General features: G+C 44.3%; 1 protein-coding gene across 4 annotated transcripts in view; it reads right to left on the reverse strand.

Moving 5' to 3' along the window:
- The window catches only part of LOC121291464 (large proline-rich protein BAG6-like), a 94,769-nt gene extending 83,762 nt beyond the window's left edge, over positions 1-11,007 (reverse strand). For all 4 annotated transcript variants that reach the window (XM_041212679.1, XM_041212678.1, XM_041212677.1 and 1 more), the window contains exon 1: positions 10,825-11,007. The gene's annotated coding sequence lies outside the window, so the exon portion shown is untranslated. The remainder of the gene's footprint in view (positions 1-10,824) is intronic.
- Between the last annotated feature and the right edge of the window lie 8,978 nt (positions 11,008-19,985).

Genomic DNA, 19,985 nt, shown 5'->3' on the forward strand with positions numbered 1-19,985 from the left:
TAATGCATCATCTTAAATTGATCCCACCACCAGTATGCAAGAACATGGTAGGATTCCCAATACTTATGTAATTACAGGTGCATCAGCACACAGTACACAAAACCTGTGGGCCCAAGCAGCAGGGTTATCAGTGAGGGAAAATTTAAATCAATTGATGAGGAGAGAACACAATCAGTCAGATAATTCAGCCACAAAATTGATGCAGCATCAAAAACTCATCTGGAACATGGGTGAAATATATATGGATTTTCACCACGCAGCATATAAGCACATTTATTTTGCAGTACCTTAATTAGGTAATAGTTACCAGTTTGGGTACTTAAATATTTGTCATATTGGCATTTTTAAAAAAATTGCACCATGAATCATCCACATAGAAATAATTTGTATTTTAAGTTTTTGCAGGACATTGGAATGTAGGAACTTGAGTGGGCCATTTGGCCCCTCGATCCTGGGCCACCAGTCCAAAACCCTTAATATCCTTGCCTTTACTGGAGCAGTCTTTGGGGTATTCTCTTATGGCCCACTTAGGAGCGTAGTGTGAAGACTGGTAAATCCTGCATCAAGTTTAAACCAATGCTCCCATTCAATCGAATAGACTCTACTGCTCTGGTTTAATCATCAATGAGGCTTCACACTAAGCCTAGCCCCTTCCAAACCTTCAGATCCAGTAAATGGTACAAGCAATGGCAGGGATTAGAGGGGAAATAATGAGAAATGTCTTCACACATACAGCTGTTTCAGATCCAGGACACAGGTTCTATTGGAAATTTTCAAAGGCAAGTGGACATATAGAACCAGAGAAAAGTTACAGCACAGAAAGAAGCAATTCAGCCCATCATGTCTGTACTGGCCAAAAAAGAATGAAAAACTAGCCACCCATTCTAATCCCACCTTCCAGCACCCTGTCCATAGCCTTTCAGGTTACGGCACTTCAGATGCAGTAGCCTAGGTACCTTTTGAATGAGTTGAGGGTTTCAGCCTCAACCACCAATTCAGGCAGCGAATTCCAGACATCCAGCACCTTCTGGGTGAAGAAATGCTTCCTCACGTGCCCACTAATCCTGCTACCAATCACCTTAAATCTATGTCCCCTGATAATTTATATAGATTTTTCTTTTCCCACCTACTTCCATTATTTTTAAATGTATTTCCATCCATTGTTTTATCTCTACCTTTTAGCCTTTTTTGATTCCTTCACCCCACCCCCACTAGGGCTATCTATACCTTGCTTGTCCTGCTTTCTACCCTTAATTAGCACATTCCTCAGATAATATAATCAACTTCAACACCTCTTTGTCCTTTTGTCTGTGATATCTTTTGGTTATCTCCACCTATCATTGGCCCTCTATCCAGCTCTACTTGTCCCACACCCCCCCCACCCTTAAACTAGCTTATATTTCACCTCTATTCTATTTTTACTTAGTTCCATTGAAGAGTCATATGGACTCGAAATGTTAACTGTGTTCCTCTCCGCAGATGCTGCCAGACCTACTGAGTTTTTCCAGGTATTTTTTGTTTTTGTTTTGGTTTTTGCTTTTATCCCCTGATAATTGACCTCTCAGGTAAGGGAAATAGGTCTTTCCTGTCTACTGTATCTAGGCCCCTCGTAATTTTCTACACCTCAATTAGATCACCCCTCAGTCTCCTCTGTTCTAAGGAAAACAACCCTAGCCTTTTCAACTTTCCTCACTGCTGCAATTTTCACTTCCTGGCAACATTCTTGTAAATTTTCTCTGTATCTTCTCCAGAGCAATGTCCTTCCTGTTGTGGCGACCAGAACTGGCCTAACCAGCAGTTCCAGTATTACATCCCTGCTTTTGTATTCTATACCTTGTCCAATAAAGGAAAGCATTCCACATGCTTTCTTTACCACCTTATCCTGCTACATTCAGGGACCTGTGGACTATGCTGACTATCCCTGATCAAGCCGTGCCTTTCTAAGTGACAGCTTATTCTGTGTCTCAGAATTGTTTCCAATAATTTGCCCACCACTGAAGTCAGACTGACTGGCCTATAATTTTTCTGGCCTATCCTTCGGACCCTTTTTAAATAATGGTGCACCAATTACAGACCTCCAATCCTCTGGTACCTCACCTATATCTAGTGAGGATTGAAAAATGATCTTCAGAGCATCCTCTACTTCCTTCCTTTAACAGCCTGGGATATAATCCATCCGGCCCTGGTGATTTATCTACCTTCATGGATGACAGTCCCTCCAGTACTTCCTCTCTCCCTATGCTTATTATATCTAATGTTTCACACTCATTAACTAGAATGTCTAAGCACCCCTCTCCTTAGTGAAGGCAGAGACAAAGTTCATTAAGAACCTTGCACACATCTTCTGCATCCACGCACAAACTACCTTGTACATCTGTGATAGGCCCTACCCTTACCCTGGTTATCCTCTTGCTCTTAATGTACTGATAAAACATATTTAGGTTTTCTTTGATTTTACCTGCCAATATTTTTTCCACATTCTCCCTTTGCTTTCCAAATTTCCTTTTTTACTTTACCTCTGCACTTTCTATACTCCTGTAGGCTTCCTAAAGTGTTAAGTTTTTTTGTGACTGTCATAAGCTTTCGTTTCCTGCTTTATCTTACCCTGTATGCTTCTGGATTACTACTGGGCACTAGATTTGGCAGTACCGTCCTTTTTCTTTTTGGGGACATGTCTACACTATACTTGTAGAATCTCGCTTTTTAATGCCTCCCACTGATTTGACACTGATTTTCCATCAAGTAGCTGTAAACAGTCCACTTTCGCAACATCACTTCTCAGCTTTGTAAAATTTGTCTTCTCCTAATTTAGAACTTGTACTCCTATTCCATGTTTGTCCGTTTCCATAATGATACTAAATCTAACAGTATTATTGTCACTATCTCCAAAATGGTCACCTACTACACCTTCATCTACTTGCCCTGCTTCACTGCATGAGACTAAATCTAGAATTGCAACCTCTCTCATTGGGCTTATTTACTGGCTAAAAAAGTTATCTTAAATGCAGTTCAAGAATTTTGTGCCCTCTGTGCCTTTCACAGTGTTCATATCCCAGGTGATATTAGTGAAGTCCCCATCTATTATTGCCCTATTGTTTCTGCACTCAGAAATTTGCCTACATATTTGTTCTTGTATCTCCTACTCACTATTAGGGGGTCTATAGCTTTTTTTATTCATTCAAGGTATGCGGGTATCGCTGGCTAGGGCCATCATTTATTGCCCATCCCTAACTGCCCTTGAGAAGATGGTGGTGAGCTGCCTTCAAGAACCGCTGCAGTCCATGTGGTGTAGATACAGCCACGGTGCTGTTAAGGAGGGAGTTCCAGGATTTTGACCCAGCGACAGTGAAGTATCGGCCGATATATTTCCAAGTTAGGATGGTGAGTGGCTTGGAGGGGAACTTCCAAGTGGTGGTGTTCCCATGTATCTGCTGCCCTTGTCCTTCTAGGTGGTAGTGGTAATCGGTTTGGGGGTTGGCGATGGCGTGGCGGTATTGTCGCTGAACGAGTAATCCACAGACTCAGGATAATGCTCTGGGTACCCAGGCTCGAATCCCACCACAGCAGGTGGTGAAATGTGAATTGAATAAAAATCTGGAATTATAAGTCTAATGATGACCATGGAACCATTGTCGATTGTTGTAAAAAACCATCTGGATCCTGTTCGCTAATGTCCTTTAGGAAAAAAATCTGCCATCCTTACCTGGTATGGCTCCAGGCCCACAGCAATGGCCCTGAAATGACCTAGCAAGCTATTCGGTTCTCAAGGGCAATTAGGGATGGGCAATAAATGCTGGCCTAGCCAGTGACACCCACATCCCATGAACGAATACAAAAAAAAGGTGCTGTCTAAAGAGCCTTGGTGAGTTTCTGCAGCACATTTAGTAGGCAGTACACATGGCTGCCACTGTGCGTCGGTGGTGGAGGGAGTGCCAATCAAGCGGGCTGCTTTGTCTTGGATGGTGTTAAGCTGCGAGTGTTGTGGGAGCTGCCATCATCCAGGCAAGTGGAGAGTTTCCATCTCACTCCTGACTTGTGCCTTGTAGGTGGTGGACAGGCTTTGGGGAGTCAGGTGGTGAGTTACTCACCGCAGGGTTCTTAGCCTGCTCTTGTAGCCACAGTATTTATATGGTTAGTCCAGTTCAGTTTCTGGTCAATGGTAACCCCCCCAGGATGTTAATAGCGGGGGATAGTACACACCTAGTAGTGTGGCTGCTCCTTTTTTTATTTCTGAGCTCAACCCACCATGGTCTTGTTTGACAATTCATTTAGTGTATCATCCCTCCTCACAGCTGTCACTGATTCCTTAACCAATAATGCTACCACCCACCTTTTTTTTTTATTCCCTCTCTATCCTGCCTGAAAACTAGATCCAGGGATGTTGAATGTCATTTTTGCCCCTCTTTAAGCCAAGTTTCCATTATAGTTTGATATCATGCTGCATGTGATATCTTCTGTGCCCTCAGCTCATCATCTTTACTTACTATACTCTTTCCATTTACATAAAAAACCTTTTAACACTGCCAAATTCCTGTGCTGTACACTTTTCAATCTTTGATTCTTCTGACTTTGAGACACTAATTTTCTGTCTCCCATCCCCTGCTCGGAATTTGTCCTATCTGAAGCTGCCCTCAGGTTTCTAACCCCTGCCAATCGAGTTTAAACCCTCCCAAACGCACTAGCAAACTTCGCAGTGAAGATATTCAGATGTAAACTGATGTAAACCGTCCGGCTTGTACAGACCCCACCTTCCCTAGAACCAGACCCAATGCCTCAGAAATTTGATGCTCTCCCTCCTTCATCAGCTTTCCAGCCACATGTTCAATCACTGAATTCTCCTATTTCTATGCTCACTTGTAGGTGGGACTGGCAGTAATCCTGAGATCATTGCTTTTGAGGTCCTGCTTTTCAATCTCCTTCCAAGCTCCCTACAATCTGCTTTCAGGACTTCATTCCCTTTCCTACCCAAGTCATTGGTACCAATGTGGACCACGACCTCTGGCTGTGCACTCTCCCGCAGAAGAATGTCCTGTAGCCGCTCCACTGACCCTGGCACCAGGGAGGCAACATACCATCCCGGAGTCAGGCCTACGGCCACAGAAATGCCTGTCAGTTTCCTCAACTAACGAATCCCCTATCGCTCCTGCTCTTCCTTTCTTCTCCCTCTCCTCACTTACGGTGCAATATACTTGAAGAGGACTAATTTGCAGGGTTAATGGAGAAAGTGCTGCAGGCTCAATTGGAGAGCTTTTTCAAAGAGCCGGCATGGTTGTAATGGGCCAAATGGCTTCCTTCTGTGTTGCAAGATCCTTAAAGAATTACAGATGTAAAACTGAACTAAGCTGGCTGGGTTTCATGGGCTGAATGATCAAGGCTTGCAGCCCAAGTATTGTTCCTCAGTCATCTGTTCCATTCTGATCAATTGTCCTCTGAACTGCGTCCGTCCCCCGTCCCCCCCACACCTCATTCTTCGAGGTCCAAATATCCCTCAATGCACACTTTTTCCTGCAGCTCTCCTCAGTATGATGCTGGAATCTGGAAGCCAAGTCGAATCCATTTTTCTCCAGGATCCTAATGATGAAATTCCGTACATGTTTAATACTTTATTTCCTGAATACTGTGGAAAAGAAAGATAACTTGTCGAAGCTTTTCATAGTTTTGCCATTGTGAGATTTGAACTCTTGATCTTGGGGTTACAAGCCCAGTACCATAACCACTTGGCTATTAGGCCAAGCTTATAATGTAACTCTTTCGAGTACAAACCCGTTTCCATCTGTTTCAGATGAAGTTACATTGTTTGCCATTGTGAGATTTGAACTCTTGATCTTGGGATTACAAACCCAGTACCATAACCACTTGGCTATTTAGGCCAAGCCTCGAAGCTTTTCATCTTGCACTCATCAGGGCAAAAGCAAGAATGCCAAATTTCAAAAGATCATCAACAGCAAGCAGAGTACAGGCGTAATCAACTAGCCCATGCTTGCAAAACCAACAAAACAAAACCTCGATTACATGTAATTCAGTGATTGGACAACACTTGCTTAACAATCCTGAGTCCAATAATGGTTACATAAACAACCAATTAGATAATCAATCAAACTCGTAACATGTCTCAGTAACATTTATTCGAAGGGACATACATTCACACAGAGGAACCCGTTCTCTGCAAACAAAAGGAATATGTTCAAGCCTTGTGCCTTTTTTTTGAATTACCAGGGGGCCTGGGGAGCCGATAGCTCCCCATTGCTTTCTCCATGGCAACACCTCAGCCAATTAGAGTCCACTTGCCAACCAATCAGCACCTTTTCTCTTTAAGTATACATTGTTGTGATCATTTGAAATTTGGTAATCTTGCATTTTTCCTTCCTGATGAGTGTAAGATGAAAAGCTTCAGCAACATTCCTCTCTTCTCAGCAATATTCAAGTTCGGTACTTCATTTCCTCTTACTTTTAAGCACAAGCTCATTGCCACCTTATCAATACTTCATAATTTTCTGTGACATCTTTTCTTTTTAAACCTTGATGGTGTCCTGCACTGTGGAACTTCCACTTGACTTCGAAATCTAAGCCCTAATAGAAAAAATATTCATTTTTTTCCCCCAACACACCAAACACCCAAACTTCCCTAACTGCCACCAAAATCGGAGCTGAGTTTCTCTTATTTGGCCCACCTACAACAAGGGATAGCCAATGAACTCCATTCATTTATGGCTAAACTCACTGAAGCCGCATAGGTGACACAACAGCCAGCGACTCAAGGAAATTAGTTGCTAGCACAAAAGCAGAGCAGATTAAAATAAACGTACAGGCAAAGGACGAAGACAAAAATAAAATCAATTTCTCCTTAAACGCCTCTCACTTCCTCCAAATAAAAGATGTGACCATGGGCCCCAGCTATGCCTGTCCCCTTATGGGGTATGTGGAACATTCCTTGTTCCAGTCCTACTCCAGCCCCCTCCCACAACTCTTTCTCCGGTACATCAATGATTACTTTGGTGCTGTTTCATGCTCTCATCTGGACCTGGAAAAATTTATTAAGTTTGCTTCCAATTTCCAGCCCTCCAACATTTTCACATGGTCCATCTCTGACACTTCCCTTCCCTTCCTTTGATCTCTCTGTCTCAATTTCTGGTGACAGACTGTCCACCAATATCCATTACAAGCTGACCAATTCCCACAGCTACCTCGACTACAGCTCCTCACACCCCGCTTCCTGTAAGGACTCCATCCCTTTCTCTCAGTTCCTTCGCCTCCGTCACATCTGTTCTGATGATGCCACTTTCAAAAACAGTTCCTCTGACATGACCTCCTTCTTCCTTAACCAAGATTTTCCACCCACAGTGGTTGACAGGGCCCTCAACCGTGTCCGGCCCATCTCCCGCGCATCTGCCCTCACACCTTCTCCTCCCTCCCAGAAACATGATAGGGTCCCCCTTGTCCTCACTTATCACCCCACCAGCCTCCGCATTCAAAGGATCATCCTCCGCTATTTCCGCCAACTCCAGCATGATGCCACCACCAAACACATCTTCCCTTCACACCCCACCCCCAGCGGCATTCCGCAGGGATCATACCCTCCGAAACACCCTGGTCCACTCCTCCATCACCCACTACACCTCAACCCCCTCCCACGACATCTTCCCATGCAACCACAGAAGGTGCAACACCTGCCCCTTTACTTCCCCTCTCCTCACTGTCCAAGGACCCAAACATTCCTTTCAAGTGAAGCAGCATTTCACTTGCACTTCCCTCAATTTAGTCTACTGCATTCATTGCTTCCAATGCGGTTTCCTCTACATTGGAGATTATCAAATGCAGACTGGGTGACCGCTTTGCAGAACACCTTCAGTCTGTCCGCAAACATTACCCAGACCTCCCTGTCGCTTGCCATTTCAACACTCCACTCTTATGTGGGACTTTATCAAAAACTTTTTGAAAATCCAAATACATCACATCTACCGGTTCTCTCTTATTTATCCTCCTAGTTCTCTCATGCTCACATATCCGTCCTTGGCTTACTGCATTGTTCCAGTGAAGCTCAACGCAAACTGGAGGAACAGCACCTCATCTTCCGACTAGGCACTTTACAGCCTTCCGAACTGAATATTGAGTTCAACAATTTTAGATCATGAACTGTCTCCTCCATCCCCACCCCTTTTCCAACCCCTCCTTTTTTTCCCAATGATTTATATAGATTTTTCTTTTCCCACCTATTTCCATTATTTTTAAATGTATTTCCATCCATTGTTTTATCTCTACCTTTTAGCCTTTTTTGATTCCTTCACCCCACCCCACCCCCACTAGGGCTATCTGTACCTTGCTTGTCCTGCTTTCTGCTTTCTACCCTTAATTAGCACATTCCTTAGCTAATATCACCAACTTCAACACCTCTTTGTCCTTTTGTCTGTGACATCTTTTGGTTATCTCCACCTATCACTGGCCCTCTATCCAGCTCTACTTGTCCCACCCCCCCTTAAACCAGCTTATACTTCACCTCTCTTCTATTTTTACTTAGTTCTGTTGAAGGGTCATTCGGATCTGAAACGTTAACTGTGCTCCTCTCCACAGATGCTACCAGACCTGCTGAGTTTTTCCAGGTATTTTTGTTTTTGTTTTGGATTTCCAGCATCTGCAGTTTTTTTGCTTTTATATTAAAATCAATAGATGTTCAGACACATGATTAATAACCCCTCCTTCTTAAATATATAAAGCAGAAAATCTCCTATTGGCTTAACATTAGGTGGGACACACAATGAAACTTGCTTGGATCCAGAGATTTGGGCTATGCATGGCAGCAACAGGGCTGCATTTATTGCCCATCCTCATTTGATAGGTAACACCAGGGGGCATTTCGAATCATGTCAAACCTGCACGGAAGTCAGGCCGAGTGCAAGCGACAAGTTTCTTTCTCTGAAGGGCACTGGAGAACCAGATGGCTTTTTACTGACAATCCAGCAACTTTAAATTGTTAATTTTCACTAATGCTAGCCCACAAAGCTCAGTTCTCTTTTTTTGGCTCCAGAAATTTAGAAGAAACTTATATCAAAACTAGGCCTTCTGCGAAAATGGAACTATCTAACAGAATAATTGGGGATCATTCTCATTTCCATTCCTATAGGGAGGATATCAGCTAACTGGGTGTGATAACAGGACACTTAGAAAATATCAACAGGGTTAGATAAAGTCAACATGAATTTATTAAAGCGAAATCATGTTTGACAAACCTACTAGAGTTTTTTCAGGAAATAACTAGGAGGATAAATAAGGGAGAACCAGTAGATGTGATGCATTTGGATTTTCAAAAAGCTTTTGATAAAGTCCCACATAAGAGTCAGTGTGCAAAATTAAAGCACATGGGATTGGGGGTAATATATTGGCATGGATTGAGAATTGGTGGCAGAGTAAGAATAAACGGATCTGTTTCAGAGTGGCAGGCAGTGACTAAGGGGTACCACAGAGATCGATGCTTGGGCCCCAGCCATTCACAATATATATCAATAATTTGGATGAGGGAACCAAAAGTCATATTTCCAAGTTTGCTGACGACACAAAACTTGGTAGGAATGAGAGGTGAGGAGGATGTTAAGGGACTTCAAGGCGATTTAGACAAGTTGAATGAGTGGACAAATACATGGCAGATTCAGTATAACATGGATAAGTGTGAAGTTATCCACTTCGGTAGGAATAACAGGATAGCAGAGTATTATTTTAATGATGATAGATTGGGAAATGTTGATGTACAAAGGGACCTGGGTGTTCTTGTCCACCAGCGAGCATGCAGGTGCAGCAAGCAGATAGGAAGGCAAATGGTATGTTGGCCTTCATTGCAAGAGGACTTGAGTAGAGGAGCAAGGATATCTTATTGCAGCTGTACAGGCCCTTGGAGACCACGCCTGGAGTATTGTGTGCAGTTTTGGTCTCCTCACCTCAGAAAGGATGTACTTGCCCTAGAGGGAGTGCAGCAAAAATGATTCCTGAGATAGCAGAATTGCTGTATGAGGAGAGATTGGGCCAACTAGGCCATATTCACCGAAGTTCAGAAGAATGAGAGGGGATCTCATTGAAACATATAAATTTCTGACAAGGTTGGACAGAAAAATGCAGGGGTGATGTTTCCTCTTGCAGGGGGATCTCGAACAAGGGATCAGTCACAGGATATGGGGTAGGCCATTTAGGACTGAGATTAGGAGAAACTTCTTCACTCAGAGGGTGGTGAACATGTAGAATTCTCTACCACAGAAGGCTGCAGAGGCCAAGTCATTGAATATATTTAAGGAGGAAATAGATAGATTTCTAGACTCTTAAGGCACCAAGAGGTATGGGGAGAGAGAGTGCATGGCATTAAGAAAGAGGATTAGCCACGATTGTATTGAATGGCAGAGCTCTGGCAGGGTAAGCAGCGCCAATAGTGCCCTCTTCAATTTATTCCCTGAGAGTTCAGGTCACCCTGCTTTCCTGTAAGGTGGTGACCAGAGCTGTGGGTGTCCAATTGTGGCCCAACCAGTGTTTTATACATTTTTTTTGAGAGAGAGAGAGAAGGTGCTGGAAATGCTCAGCAGGTCTGGCAGATTCTGTGGAGAGAAAGAAACAAAGTGAACATGTCAAGTGTGTGACCTTACATGAGGATTGGTTTAATCCTGCTCCACTCCTCACTCTCTACCTGATATTTTATACAGGCCCAACACGAGCTCTCTGCTCTTCTACTCCAGACAAAGGTTAATCAGGGGAATTATCCCTGTGGCCTCGAAACCTTCACCTCCTCCTCATCTCTCCCTCTGCCTGCGGCCTAGAGCTCAGGCCTCGGGCCCGCAGCGTCGCACTCACCCTGGATCCCCGCGCTCCTGCTCCGGGCTCACGGCGCTCACCAAACCCCACACCCCCGGGGAGGAAGGGGCTACTCCCTGAGGACAGAGGACAGCGACAGGAAGAAGCACTGATCCCGGCGGCGCCCCCTTCTTCTCCGGCTTCGATCTGTGTCCCGGTGACTCCACCGCGCCTGCGCAACCCCGCCAGGCCCCCCCCCCATAACCCCTCCCCCCCCACCGGCTGCCATGGAAACCGGAGCTGCCCCGCTCACTGCCTGTTCATACTCACAGTGTTCACAGTCATTGTGCACACACGGTCTGTTCACACTCATTGTCTGTCCACAGTCATTGTCCACACTCACTCTGTCCACACTCGTTGCCCGTACACACTCATTGTGTCCACACTCACAGTCTGTACACTTTCAGTGTGCACACTCAGTCTGTTCACTCTCATTGTGCACACTCACTGTCTGTCCACACTCATTGTCCACACTTATTGTCCACACTCACACTCATTGTGTCCACACTCACAGTCTGTACACTTTCATTGTGCACACTCATTGTGTCCACACTCATTATCCACACCTACTGTCTGTCCACACTTATTATCCACACTCACACTCGTTATCCACACTCAGTCTGTCCACACTCATTGTCCACACTCACAGTCTGTCCACATTCATTGTGTCCACACTCACAGTCTACACTTTCAGTATGCACACTCAGTCTGTTCACTCTCATTGTGCACACTCACTGTCTGTCCACACTCATTGTCCACACTTATGGTCCACACTCACACTCATTGTGTCCACACTCACAGTCTGTACACTTTCATTGTGCACACTCATTGTGTCCACACTCATTATCCACACCTACTGTCTGTCCACACTTATTATCCACACTCATTGTCCACACTCACAGTCTGTCCACATTCATTGTGCACACTCACAGTCTGTTCACATTTATTGTGCACACTCACAGTCTGTTCACCTCTCATTATGCACGGTCTATCTGTCCACACTTAGAGTCTGTTCACAGTTATTGTCCACACTGTCTGTTCATGTGTATTGTGCACACTCACTGTTCACACTCATTGTTCAGGCATAGTGAGCATGAACAGTTTGTGAACAAAAAGATAGTGAGTGAGTGTGAACAGACAATGAATGAGTGAGTTTGAACAGTGAGTGGGAATAGTGTGAGTGTGAACAGACTGAGTGAGTGGATAGTGAGTTTGAACAGAGTATTCTCATCTGTTCACACCCACTCATTGTCTATATGTTCACACTCACTATCCACACTCACTCTGTTCAAACTCACACTCACTGTTCATGCTCACTCCCTGTGTGTTCAAACACACTGTTCACATTCGCTGTCTGTTCAGACTCAATGTCTGTCTGTGCACACTCACTGTCTGTCTTCACGTTCATTGTTCCCACTCACTCATTGTCCACGCTCACTGCATTCAAACTCACTCACTCTGTTCACACTCAGTCTGTTCACACTCACCCACTGTCCACACTCACTCATTGTCCATTCTCACTCACTGTCTGTTCAAACTCAATGTTCAGACTCACTGTCTTATTTGTTCACGCTCACTCACTGTCTGTTCACACTCACTTCTGTTCAAACTCACTGATCACACTCACTGCACGGAATTTTCCCATCCTGTGGTGGGCAGCCAAAAATCCGGAGTCGCACTGCCATGAAAACAATTTGAAATTCTCGCTGTGGCGGGTTAAAGATGGGTTGGGTATCCTGCTTATTCGTGGCATGAATGCTCGTTAAACATGCTGCTCGCTGGAGCTGTTCCACTGGGACAGGCTTCACTTGAACCATGCTGAGATCAGCATCCTAGCGAACCAAATAATTAGGGCTGTAGAGAGGGCTTTAAACTAAATAGATGGGGGGAGGGTTCTGGAGAGGGGGTACACTAGCTTACAAAGAAAAAGGATATGGCAGCATTGCAGGGCAGCTATTTAGGTAATGATACCTGGAGTGTGACAGGAAGGGACAGTGTACAAACATAAAAAACAGCAGCAAATAGGGTCAAAGAGGGGAAAATTGGTAAAAAGGCAAAATTAATGGCTCTTTACTTAAATGCGTGTAGAATTCAAAACAAAATCAGTGAATTAATGGTATAAATAGAGGTTAATGGATATGATCTTATAGCCATTATGGAGACATGGTTACAAGGAGATCAAAGCCGGGAACTAAATATTCAGGGGTATGTGACTTTTCAAAAGGGCAGCAGGAAGGAAAGGAAGGTGGGGTAGCTTTTGCTGGTACGAGATGGAATAAGTACGATAGCAAGAAATGATCTTTGTTCGGAAGATGTAGAATCCATATGGGTGGAGGTAAGAAAAAACAAGGGGGTGAAGACACTGGTGGAAGTATTCTATAGGCCCCCTAACAGTAGCTATACTGCAGGACAGAGAATAAATCAAGAGACGATGAGGACATGTAACAAACGCAGTACATTTATCATGGGTGACTTTAATCTTCTTGTAGATTGGGGAAATCAGATTGACAGAGATAGCCATGAGCAACAATTCATAGAGGGTATTTGGGACAGTTTCCTAGAACAATATGTTGTGGATCCAATCAGGGATCGGCTATTTTGGATCTGGTAATGTGTAATGAGGCAGGTTTAATAAATGATTTCAGAGTAAAAGATACCCTAGGAAAGAGTGACTATAACATGGTAGAATTTAGCATTCAGTTTGAGAGTGAGAAATTTGGGTTGGAAACAACTGTGCTAAACTTAAATAAGGGTAATTACAAAGGAATGAGGGCAGAGTTGGCTTGAGTGGACTGTGAAAGGAGTTAGCAGAAAAAACGGTTATTGAACAATGGCAGATGTTTAAGAAAATAGTTCATGACTCACAACAAAGATATATCCAGTGAGGAAGAAGGATTCTAGGAAGGGGATAAACCAACCATGACTAACCAAGGAAGTTAAGGGTAGTATCAAATTGAAAGAGAAAACATACATGTGGCAAAGATTAGTGCTAAACCAGAGTATTGGGAAAGTTTTAAAAACCAACAAAAGATGACCATTAAGTTTCAAGGGAGTAAGGCAAGGCTGGATAGCCTCTACTTTAATGCCAGGAGTATTACAGGTGAAAGGGATGAGTTAAGGGTGAGGATTGGCACGTGAAATTGTGATATAGTAGCTATCACTGAGACGTGGTTGAGGGAGGGGCAGGATTGGCAGCTCAACATTCCGGGATATAGAATCTTCAGGCGAGACGGGGAGGGTGTAAAAGAGGAGGAGGGATTGCATTATTAATTAAGGGGTCAGTTACTGCAGTAAGCATCGAAATAAGATTTGTGGGTAGAGCTTAGGAATAAAAAAGGGGCAGCCACATTGTTAGGTGTTTATTATAGACCCCCAGATAGTCAGCGGGAAATAGAGGAGCAAATATGTGCACAATTTGTAGAGGTGTGTAAAAACAATAACAATAGGGTATTTATATTAGGTGATTTCAACTTTCCCAACATTAATTGGGATAGACATAGTGTTAAGGGCTTGGATGGAGTTGATTTTCTGAAATGTGTACAGGAGAACTTTTTAGGTCAATATGTAAAGGGTCCAACAAGGGACGGCACTGTGCTGGACCTAATTCTGGGGAATGAAGCCAGACAGGTGGCTGAGATGGTGGTGGGGGAGCATTTTAGTAATAGCGACCACAACATGGTACAGTTTAAGCTTGTTATGGACAAAGAAATAGACAAGTTGCAAAAAATGTTTTGGATTGGGGAGAGTGGATTTTAGTAAAATAAGGCAGGATCTGGCCAAAATAGATTGGAAACAGCTACTTTTGGGGAAATCTACAGGGGAGCAGTGGTGGGGGGGTGCATTCAAAAAGGAAATAGGGAGGGTAGAGGCTCAACAAGTTCCCCCTAGGGTGATAGGAAGGGGTAACAAGCCTAGAGAACCATGGATGACCAGAGATATTCAGGTTATGATGAGAAGGGAAAAAGAGGCTTTTAGCAGGTACAAGGGAAGCAAATCAGCGGAGGCATTAGTGGAGTACAGACAGTGCAGGTTGGAGCTTAAGAAAGCAATTAGGGAAGCAAAGAGGGGATATGAGAAAGCTCTGGCTGGTAAAAGTCGGGAAAATCACAAGATATTCCATAAGTATTTCAATTGGAAGAGGATAACCAGGGAAAGAGTAGGGCCCATAAGGGACCAAGGGGGCAATCTATGGGTGGAGCCAGAGGACATCGCTAAAGTGTTGAATGAATACTTCACATCTGTCTTCACCCAGGAGAATGAGGATGAAGTTATCAAACTCGGGGAGAGAGACTGCGAGGTTCTTAAGCAAATTGATATAGGGAGTGACAAGGTATTGGAGGTGCTGGCAGGCTTAAAAGTGGACAACTCTTCAGGTTCGGGTGATTTGTGTCCCAGACTGCTGAGGGACGCAAGGGAGGAGATCGCAGGGGCTCTGACCCAAATATTTAATTCCTCTCTGGCTACGGGAGAGGTGCTAGAGGACTGGAGAACAGCTGATGTGGTTCAGTTATTTGAGAAGGGTTGTAGAGATAAGCCAGGGAACTACAGGCCAGTGAGTCTCACTTCAGTGGTAGGGAAACTATTGGAGAAAATTCTGAAGGAAAGAATCTATCTCCACTTGGAGAGGCCAGGTTTGATCAGGGATAGTCAGCATGGCTTTGTCAGAGGAGGTCATGTCTAACAAATTTGATTGAAGTTTTTGAGGTGGTGACCAGGTGTGTAGATGAGGGTAGTGCTGTTGATGTAGTTTATATGGATTTCAGCAAAGCCTTTGACAAGGTCCCACATGGGAGACTTATAAAGAAGGCAAATACACATGGGATACAGGGCAAGTTGATAAGGTGGATTCAAAATTGGCTTAGTTGTAGGAGACAGAGGATAATGACAGAAGGATGCTTTAGTGACTGGAAGCCAGTGTCCAGTGGCATTCTACAGGGATCTGTGCTGGGTCCCCTATTATTTGTATTATTAGATAACTGTGTGGGGGCTAGGATTAGTAAGTTTGCGGATGACACAAAGATTGGCTGGGTAGTTAACACTAAGGTTGAGTATCTTGGGCTACAGGAAGTTATAAACGGGATGGTCAAATGGGCAGATAGATTGCAGATGGAATTTAACCCTGAAAAGTGTGAGGTGATACACTTTGGAAGGAGTAATTTGACAAGGAAGTATTCAATGAACGGCATGGCACTAGGAAGTTCTGAGAAACAAAGGGACCTTGGCTTGTGTGTCCATAGATCTCTGAAGGCAGAGGGGCATGTTAGTGGGTGGCGAAAAAGGCATATGGGACACTTGCCTTTATCAATCGAGGCATAGATTACAAAAGTAGGGAGGTAATGTTGGAGTTGTATAGAACCTTGGTGAGGCCACAGCTGGAGTACTGTGTGCAGTTCTGGTTGCCACATTACAGGAAGGATGTGATTGCACTGGAGGGGGTGCAGAGGAGATTCACCAGGATATTGCCTGGGATGAAATGTTTAAGTTATGAAGAGAGATTGGATAGACTTGGGTTGTTTTTGTTGGAGCAGAGAAGACTGAGGGGCGACCTGATCAAAATGTATAAGATTATGAGGGGCGTGGATAGGGAGCAGCCGTTCTCCTTAGTTGACAGGTCAGTCAGAAGGGGAAATAAGTGAAAGGTGAGGGGCAGGAGGTTTAGGGGGGATGTGAGGAAAAGCTTTTTTACCCAGAGGGTGGTGACAGTCTGGAATGCACTCCTTGGGAGGGTGGTGGAGGCGGGTTGCCTCACATCCTTTAAAAAGTACCTGGATGTGCACTTGGCACGTCATAACATTCAAGGCTATGGGCCAAGCACTGGTAAATGGGAATAGGTAGGTAGGTCAGGTGTCTCTCACTTGTCGGTGCAGACTCGATGGGCCGAAGGGCCTCTTCTGCACTGTGTGATTCTGTGACCAAAAAATAATAAAGAGGGTGAAAATAAACTTTGGGGTAAACTCGCAAGTAATATTAAAACAGATAGTAAGAGCTTCTTTAAATATATAAAAAAGAAAGAGGCCAAAGTGAACATAGGCCCCTTAGATAATGAGGCTGGGGAAGTAATAATGGGGAAATAGGAAGTGGCAGAAGAGTTGAATGAATACTTTGCATTAGTCTTCACTAATAGCATCCCAAAAATACTAAATAATCAAGGGGCAAAAGCCAGGGTGGGGTTTGGGGGGGGGGAAATAAATACAATAACTATCACTAGAGAAAAAGTACCAGGGAAACTAATGGGGCTAAAGGCTGATAAGTCCCCTGGACTTGATAGGTTGCATCCTAGGATATTAAAGGAAGTAGCTACAGAGATAATGGATGCACTGGTAGTAATCTTCCAAGAATCCTTATATTCTGGAAAAGTCCCAGAGGATTGGAAAACTTCCAATGTAACACCCTTATTCAGAAAGGGAAGGTGACAAAAGACAGGTAACTGTAGGCCAGCTTAACATCCGTCATTGGAAAAATGTTAGCGTCTATAATAAAGCATGTAATTGCAGAGAATTTAGAAATACATAATATAATCAAGCAGAGTCAGCATGGTTTCATGAAGGGGAAGTCGTGCCTGACAAATTTATTAGAATTCTTTGAGGAGGTAACAAGCAGAATAGATAAAGGGGATACAGTAGATGTAATATATTTGGATTTCCAAAAAGCGTTTGATAAGGTACCGCACATAATGCTACTCAATAAGACAAGGGCCCATGGTCTTGGGGTAGCATATTAGCATGGATAGAGGATTGGCTAACTAATAGAAAACAGAGAGTTGGGATAGGGGCGGCATTTTCAGGATGATAAAATGTAACTAGTGGAGTGCCACAGGGATCAGTGCTGGGGCCAGAATTATTCACAATATATATTAATGACTTGGATGAGGGAAGTGAATGTACTATCGCCAAGTTTGCAGATGACACAAAAATATATGGGATAGCAAGTGGTGGGGATGACTCAAAGAGTCTACAGAGGGATATAGACAGGTTAAGTGAGTGGGCAAAAACTTGGCAGAAGGAATATAATGTAGGAAAATGTGAGGTTGTGCACTTTACCAGGAAGAATAGAGGAGCTGAATATTATATAAATAGAGAAAGACTGCAGAAAGGTGCAGCACAGACGGATTTGGGGGTCCTCATGGATGAGTCACAAGAAGCTAGCATACAAGTTCAGCAGGTAATAGGGAAGGCAAATGGAATGCTGGCCTTTATTTCAAAGGGAATGGAGTGTAAAAATAGGGAAGTCTTTCTAAAACTGTACAAGGTACTGGTTAGACCACACCTCGAATATTGTGTACAGTTTTGGTCCCCTTAACTAAGGAAAGATATAATAGCATTGGAGGCAGTCCAGAGTATGTTCATTAGGTTGATCCCGGGTATGGAGGGATTTTCTTATGAGGAGAGCTTGAGTAGGTTGGGCCTGTACTCATTGGTGCTTAGAAGAATGAGAGGAGACCTGATTGAAACATACAAAGGTTCTTAGGGGGTTTGACAGGGTAGATGCTGAGAGGTGGTTTCCCCTTGTGGGACAGTCTAGGACCTGAGAGCATAATCTCAGAGTAAGGGGTCGCCCATTTAAGACAGAGATGAGGAGGAATTTCTTCTCTCAGAGGCTAGTGAATCTGTGGAATTCTTTACCGCAGAGGGCTGTAGAAGCTGGGTTGTTAAGTATATTCAAGGCTGAGGTAGACAGATTTTTAATCAGTAAAGGAATCAAGAGTTATGGGGAAAAGACAGGAAAGTGGAGTTGAGGATCATCAGATCAGCCACGATAACATTGAATGGCAGAGCAGACTCAATGGACCGAATAGCCTACTTCTGCTTCCTACGTCTTATGGTCTTATGGAATCATGTGCCGCCTTCCAATCTTGTATCATGCCAACGGAAAATAACACCGGTCTAAATCATGTTTGAAAAAGAGCGGTGTGCAGCAGTTGGACCTCATTGCACTCGCAATTTCGAGGTGAGTTTCAACATTCATAGCCTACCTGCCACAGAGCTGCACCAGTCTCATTGCAATGCCAGTGGAACGCCACACTGCTGGGGCCTTAGCGTTATGCTGCTCCCGCTGGCTTCCTCTGTAGTCCAGAAGGGCACCACTGAGCAGCGGTACGCAGGCAGGGCTGAACATGAGGCCTGCCTTTTAACCGGGGTGGGAGGGGGAAGGGACAGGAAGGCATCGCAAGGGGTTGGTGGGGGAAGGGGGAACACACGATGGGGGGAGGAAGGGGCGGCAAAGTGGCAAGAAGGCATTGCAAGGGGTTGGGGGTGAACACATGTGGGGGCAAAGGGGCAAGAAAGCATTTCAAAGGGTTGGGGGAGGTAACGCACGGGGCAGGAAGGCATTGCAAGGGGTTGAGGGAGGAGGGGTAACGATGGAAGGCAGAGGGGAGACCAAGAGGTGGGCAGCTGGAGCCTGACAAGGGAAACTGAAATGCTGACAAACAAGGGGATGGATAGGCTACCACATGTATGAGTGGGAGAGGATGCACGCAGACTCCGGAATGGGAAAGGAGGGGGTGGGGGAAGGGAGACAGTGTAGTGTTCAGTCATGAGATGAAATGGGGAACTAATTGAAGCTCAAAGTCCTTTGTCTGGGGCCAGCAAGTCGGAGGCAGAGAGTAGAGACATACCTTGGGTTCACATTCAGAAGCGCGAGGAAGGTCTGCATGAGTTTAAATTAGGGGGAAGGTTGAGTGGGCGGGGTTGCAGAAAATAACCGAAGTAACCCTGCACCATTTTTCGCCATAATTTTGCCCCTTTAATGATGGTTATTGACCTGATTTGCATCATGTGCATGACAAGGTTTTGCTAAATGATTGCCAACAAGAGTAACCTTCCCAAAGGCAAGGACACATTGTCTTTTCAAAAGGACAACTTGTAAAGAATGAATCCTGTGGTTCTGGTGTGAAGGTTACAAAATCGACAACAGGAAATGGGCAGCTTTGCCCCATAGGTCTTTCCTGACTGAGGAACGTTATTTTCCCCTGATTGTTCCTCCCCAGCTCAGCTCATAGTTCAACCTTATTGGGAAATGCAGTTAATAATTGCCCTGTGACATAATACCCAGTATCAAGTGTCCAGTACCCTCGGAGTCCACTCGGATCTGTGAAGGTTGTAAGTTTGGGAATCAGTCGGCACAATTTATTTTGGAAAGAGCTGTTTTTTTGTATAGTC

This window comes from Carcharodon carcharias, chromosome 19 (assembly GCF_017639515.1).
Source record: "Carcharodon carcharias isolate sCarCar2 chromosome 19, sCarCar2.pri, whole genome shotgun sequence".
NCBI classification, from domain to species: Eukaryota; Metazoa; Chordata; class Chondrichthyes; order Lamniformes; family Lamnidae; genus Carcharodon; species Carcharodon carcharias.